Source organism: Pituophis catenifer, unplaced genomic scaffold, assembly GCF_029215685.1.
Source record: "Pituophis catenifer annectens isolate HBS135680 unplaced genomic scaffold, rPitCat1.0.hap2 SCAF_4, whole genome shotgun sequence".
Taxonomy (NCBI): domain Eukaryota; kingdom Metazoa; phylum Chordata; class Lepidosauria; order Squamata; family Colubridae; genus Pituophis; species Pituophis catenifer.
In genome coordinates this window covers 24,890,782-24,897,255 of record NW_027256884.1, presented here as the reverse complement: position 1 = coordinate 24,897,255, position 6,474 = coordinate 24,890,782, and positions in this window count along the sequence as shown.

The window sequence follows — 6,474 nt, the reverse complement described above, 5'->3', positions numbered from 1 at the left end:
CCCATTCAAGAAATAGCTCAGATCTCCTACCCAGCTGGCTGGGTAAATATAACTTTAGGAGAGCAACTTTAGTGCTCTTTGCTATTCTTATTCTTCTGTACTTATCATTGTCACTAAATATATTGCACTTAATTGTCTGCTTAAGCAAAAAGCAGTACAGATAGTTCTAGACTTACGACCACAGTTGGGACTGAAATTTTGGTTGCTGAGCAATATAGTCATTAAACGAGTCATCATGTAACCGGACTTTATTTTATCCATTTTTACCATGGTTATTAAGTGAATCACATTAAGGGAATCATGTGTGTTAAGCAAATCTGGCTTCCCGAATTGACTTAGCTTGTTGGGAGCCAACTGGGAAGGTTGTAAATTGCAATCATGTGTCCACAAGATGCTGCAACAATTACACACACAATGCCCCTGAATTGCAATCAGTATCAGCTGCCACGTACCTGAATTGCAATAATCTGACTGCAAACGGGTCTAGAACAATTCGACGCAGCCAGTTCGCCATGGCCAGCTCACCACGGCAACTTTCCGCAGGACAACTCGCTACGGGACAAGAGTTACACTATTATCAAAGAAACTGTGGAATAGAATCTCTGAAGAAAGGATGCAAAAGGAGGGACAGAATGAACTGTGAATGACAAAAATTAAACTATTTTTTAATTTATTTTAAATGATTAAATTGAATTGTTAAATTGTCTCCCAGTGAGCTGTCCTGCGGTGAGTTGGCCATGGCGAATTGTCCCGCAGAAATTTAGCTATGGTGAGTTGGCGGCGGTGAGTTGTCCCATTCTAGACTGCAGGGGTGGTGCAACAATTGTAGCTTCAAGGACAGGTTGTAAGTCACTTTTTCTAAGGCCTTTGTAACTTGGAATCATTGCTAAACAAGTGATTGTAAGTCAAGGACTGTCTGTATTACGAAGTTAGCATTGCATTGTTCTTATTTAACGTTTCGAAATACATGCACAAAGTACCTGAAGTGTCCCTCTTGGGGAGTCAAAATGTGACTTCTGAATGTTTAGTCAGAATGAAGTGAGTTTATTTTAAAAATGTGTTCCTTGCTTTCTTTGCTCTCTTTAGCTAGGCATTTTTTACCTTGTAGATTTACAAATTATTACGTACTTCATTTTTTATAGTCTTTTCAAGAAAGCATATTTTTTGCACTTGATATCTTTTTTGTATTTGCTTGAAAAAGAGTGTCAAAATTTTCATGTACGTTCTATATATATATATTTTGTCTTTTAATAATCAGTATTTGGTCAGAATATGTGTTAAGCGTAGTCCCAAATCCAATGAGGTCTATCTGTGCCAATTTTGTGTACATCTCTGCTAAATTGTTCAAATACCTGATGAAAGTTCCAATCAGTCTTCAAGATGAAGCGCTAATTTAAATGATAACAGTCAATCACGTGGGGTAAGGATACGGGAGCAGGGGGGAAGAAGGAACAGAAATCAGAGATTGGATTTAGATAAAGACTGAGTGGATGGGAAGTATGATAGTGAATGTATGATATAACAGTACGCACTTAACAAGCTTTTAATTTAAATTGCCATGAGTTTGTTCCCTCACCTCCTTGTTAATTTATTACCACAATGTTCTATTTCTAAGGAAATGTGTAAATTGCATTGCACTAAAAAGTTGCAGTGATCTCTTACTTATATAGTCAGATTTCAATACTTTATTACAAAGAATACACTTGCAGTGTTTTATTAACAATTGTATATGATGGAAATGAATATGTTTTCATGGAAGTATTACATTTTTGATAAAACTTTGGCAAAACATTGAATTGCACTAATAAATGCTTTCTTAATTAAAGAGGATGATTCGAATACTTGACTACAATTTGCATTCTGCTGATCTAGAAAGTTTCAGAAATAAAGAAATCTATTTCAGCAATAGAATATTTTTGGATGTGCAACAGAAATGGGCCGTCTGTGTTTGCTCTGCTCCATTTTTATTTAATTAATAAGTATACTGTCTGATTGAGGTGAGCATCCCTTAATCACAAGATAAATTAAAGATACCTAGCAGCCTAACTCTTGGTTAGGAGTTTTCCTGCCAGGAAAATGGCAGGAAATTATCTGGGCAGTCTCTGAAAATTGGATACAACTGAACAGAAGAAAAGAAAGGAAGGAAGGAAGGAAGGAAGGAAGGAAGGAAGGAAGGAAGGAAGGAAAGATGTACATAATGCATCTGTACAAGTCATGTATCAATGGTGGGATTCAGCTGGTTCGCACTGGTTCAAGCAGACCGGTTGTTAAATTACCCCTCCCCCCATATCAAAGTGGATCCTGGGCGCTGCGCTGCAATGGAGAAATGGGCAACAGAGCAGTGGGCGCAAGGGAAGGAGAAGGCGGTTTCCCTCTTTCTTCTCCCTGCTCTTCCTCCTCCACTTTTGCCGAGCATTCCGTTGCCCGTTTCTCCATTGCAGCGCAGCACAGCACCCAGGATCCACTTTGATAGTGGAGTGGTGGTGGTGGTAATTGACATCAAGATCATGTGAAGTGATAGTACCGCTTTATACTGCACTGGCGAGATTACACTTGGAATCCAGTTCTGGTCACCATGATACAAAAAAAGATGTTGAGACAATAGACAGAGCAACAAAATGAGCAGGGGTCTGGAGGCAAAACTGTATGATGAACAATTGAGGGAATTAGGTATATTTAGTCTAATGAAGAGAAGTACTAGGATGATAGCACTGATAGCAGTCAACCAGTACTTTGGGGACTGTCAAAGAAAAGAAGCTATTCTCCAAAGGACCTGAAGCCAGGGCAAGAAGAAATGGGTGAAAGGTCATTAAAGAGAGATCTAACCTAGAATTAAGGAGAAATTTCCTGACAGAATAATTAATCAGTGGAACAGCTTATCTTTGGGTGCTCCATCCCAGGAGAGTTTCAAGAAGAAACTGGGCAGCCATTGGTCCAGAATAGGGTCTCCTGCTTGGGCATGGGGTTGGACTAGAAGACTTCCAAGGTCTCCTTCTGCCTATTATTCTATGTTGTATGTTCTAAATATTTATTTGTTCAACTTGTCTTCGGAGAAAGGCGGCACACAAGTTGAATAAATAAATAAAAGTTAATCTGTACACATACAATAAAAGATCAATTCTATGCTAGATTAATAATAATAACTTTATTGTCATTGTACATGTATACACAGTATACCCATACAACGAAATTCACTTAACACCCAGAGATCAGGTCCAACACAAATAACAATCCCCAAACACACCCCCACCCACCACAAATTCCCCATCTCTAAACCATCCAAACATCCACGCAACAGACTAAGTAATGCTGTCCAACAGCTCACTGATGGTGGACCTTTAGTTCATTGTTGAGTGCAATTATAGCTCTGGGATAAAAACTATTCAGAAAATGTGTGGTCTGAGTTTTAATTGTTCTGTATCTTCTGCCAGAAGGCAACAGTTCAAAAAGATTGTAAGCAGGATGGGAAGATTCTCTGAGAATTTTATGCAACTTTCTCAAACAGTGAGATTTGAAGATGTTGTCCAGGGCTGATAGCTGGAGTCCGATGATATTCTGGGCAGTTTTAATGATTCTCTGTAGAGCTTTTTTGTCCGCTACAGAGCTGCTCCTATACCATGTAAGAGTGCCGTATGTCAGGACACTCTCAACGGTGCTGCGATAGGACAGAAGTAGATGCTGAGATAGATTTATCTTCCTGAGCATTCTCAGGAAGTACAGCCTCTTCCATCATAAGATTCCATCATAAGGCATCAGAGACTTTAGTTTGTGAGAACAAAACTTAAATGGGGGGGGCAGCAAATCATGGGCATAATTTATGACATTTCAGTACAAATTCAACCTCTTATATAGTTGTGGGTAATATTGTGACATAACTACAAAAGTACAGAGTTTGCATTATGAAGACATGGCACATGTTTTGTTATTGCAAAATCATTGCTACTGGGAACAGACATCTATGAACATAGGTCAAGGTAACCAAGAAATATGAATTGTGAGAACAGTACAAACTGTTCTGCATTAAAACGATTCAGAATTTTTAAAGAGATTGAAATGAAGGTTTTCAAATATCCTTTTTCCACTCCTTCCTGTGGTGTTTTTCAGCTTAGAATAATACAACTGCACTCCAGTCTGCCCTCCAAACTGCACAGGCTTATTTAGGAGTGCAAATCCTTCCCCCTCCCCCTTGGGTAAAATTGTACTCTTCTACTTGTGATATTATTTTCAGAATAAACTATCATCTACCTTTGAATAATGTAGAAAATAAGCTACTTCTCATGTGGAAAAAGAAACTTAAGCAGGAACAGCTTCTGTTCTCGAGATAAATTAAAAACCATTTTCCCTAGGTTTGGGCTTACTTCGAAGTAAGCTATGGTGTGGCATTAATATTTAATAGTTAATAGCATTAATTAATACCGTTAATGGTATTTCGCTCATGGCTACATTTTACATCGGTCCGCAGTTAGCAATATGTATACTGTTAAAAATTTTCTGAAGACCATGACCATGACACTGAGACACAAATTGCTGTATTGACAGGGCTGGAAAAAAAACGGGGCTAAAGATGGGAGGAGTTACAGTAACATCCCTCTAAAGCAGAGGTGATATTCAGCCAGTTCTGCGCGGTTTGGGCGAACCGGTAGTGTCGACTGCAGAAGGCTTCACCCACCCGCCTGGACAAAATATGCGAGCACTGTGCATGGGTGGAAGGCCGTGCACATGTGCAGAGCAGGCGCATGCAAGCAAAGCGAGAGCGCACACACACGTGCTCACATTTGCGAACCGGTAGGGAAGGTAAGTGAATCCCACCTCCGCTCTAAAGGTAAAGATTTCCCTGTCCAATCGTGTCTGACTTTAGGGTGCCGTGCTCATTTCCATTTCTTGGCCAAGGGAGCCAGCATTGTCCAAAGACATTTTCCGTTGTAATATGGCCAGCATATACGCCAAAGACTCGTGGAACCCTATTACCTTCCCACTGAAGTGGTATCCATTAATCTATTTGAATTTTCATGTTTTCTAATTGCTATGTGGGCAGGAGCTGGGACAGGAACGGGAGCTCCCCCTGTTGCGTGGTTCTTGGGTCTCAAACCCAGGCTGTCAACAGTATTTAACCACTAAGCCATCACACCCCACAATCCCTCTAGGGATTTATAAATTAGAATGCTGGGTACAGCAGCAAGGTATCAAATTGGATATAGTGCATTATGTATCCAGGTCCTCCTCATAAGGTAATTATGAGGTAATGGGGCAGGACTACAAAGACAATGACATTTTGAAACAACAAAGAGACAGTGTTTGATGAACATTCTTTGTAGGGAATTACTTAATCTTGCTTCTGCAGACCTCTGCTCATCTCCTGGCATCCTTTCCCTGTGGGTCAGATTTTCTTAACCACCAAAATGTTCATTTCTCTCATCTGATTTCACGTTGGAATGTAACAATTACTGTAATTGAAAACAAGCTGCAGTTATGAAAGTTGAGTATCTTTTTTTAAAAATGGATATCCTTTCTGGACTGATGTTTGGAGCCCGATATTAAATCTGGAAAGCATGGAAGAATTACACAATGTACAAATGTTGAATCTACATTTCAATGTAGTAAAAACTACATCATGTGAACAAGATTTTGAAAAATGAGCAAGTTGAGATCTTACGAGACTTTTAAGGCCCAAAAGGATAGACACCTTATTCATAACATGCCTAATATTTCAAGTGTGATTCATTGATGTTGCTATTCCAGGTGATGTTCGGATTAAGGAAAAACAATTGTTAAAAAAATGACAAAATAACCTAAAAGTTATGAAAAATTAGGACTTTTTACACAATCGTTACACAAAACGTGTTTGGAGACCTCAAAGCAATGCCTAAAGGACTTCCTCAAAATCTACAAATACTGATTTTACCAGACCCAAACACTCTTTAAAAAAAAAAAACACCCTTCTGGGAACTGCCTATATTCTTAGAAATTGCTTATTGCTTATTAATTCTTTGATTACCGTATGAATTATTAAGTTTTCACTTAGTTTGCAATTGGCTGGACTGAACATGCAGATGTAGCTGGAGGGAGGTATTTAGAGCAATCAAGATGTCTACTAGCACTAATGGAAGATCTCCCTTTTCCCCATGGCTCTTTTAAGTATTCCAGAGCTTCTATTAGAAACGCAGAAAGTGATAGAGTAGTTTCTCTATGTATTTTTAATGAAATTTACATCCAACAATTGTAATGATACTGCATCTGTAACCTGCATACATATTGTAAAAAATGTACAATCAAAAATAAGAATTTAGCTTAGCAGTCCTCATTTAATGACCACAACAGCAATTCTATTGCTATGATATGGGCATTAAGTGAGACATTGTGTTATTGTTATGACCTCCCTTCTGCCACAGTCATTAAGTGAGACATCACATGTCCACAACTTGTAATTTTCTTGCCAGGAACTTTTTCCTCTTTTTCCTCTAGCCAGGTTTTTCC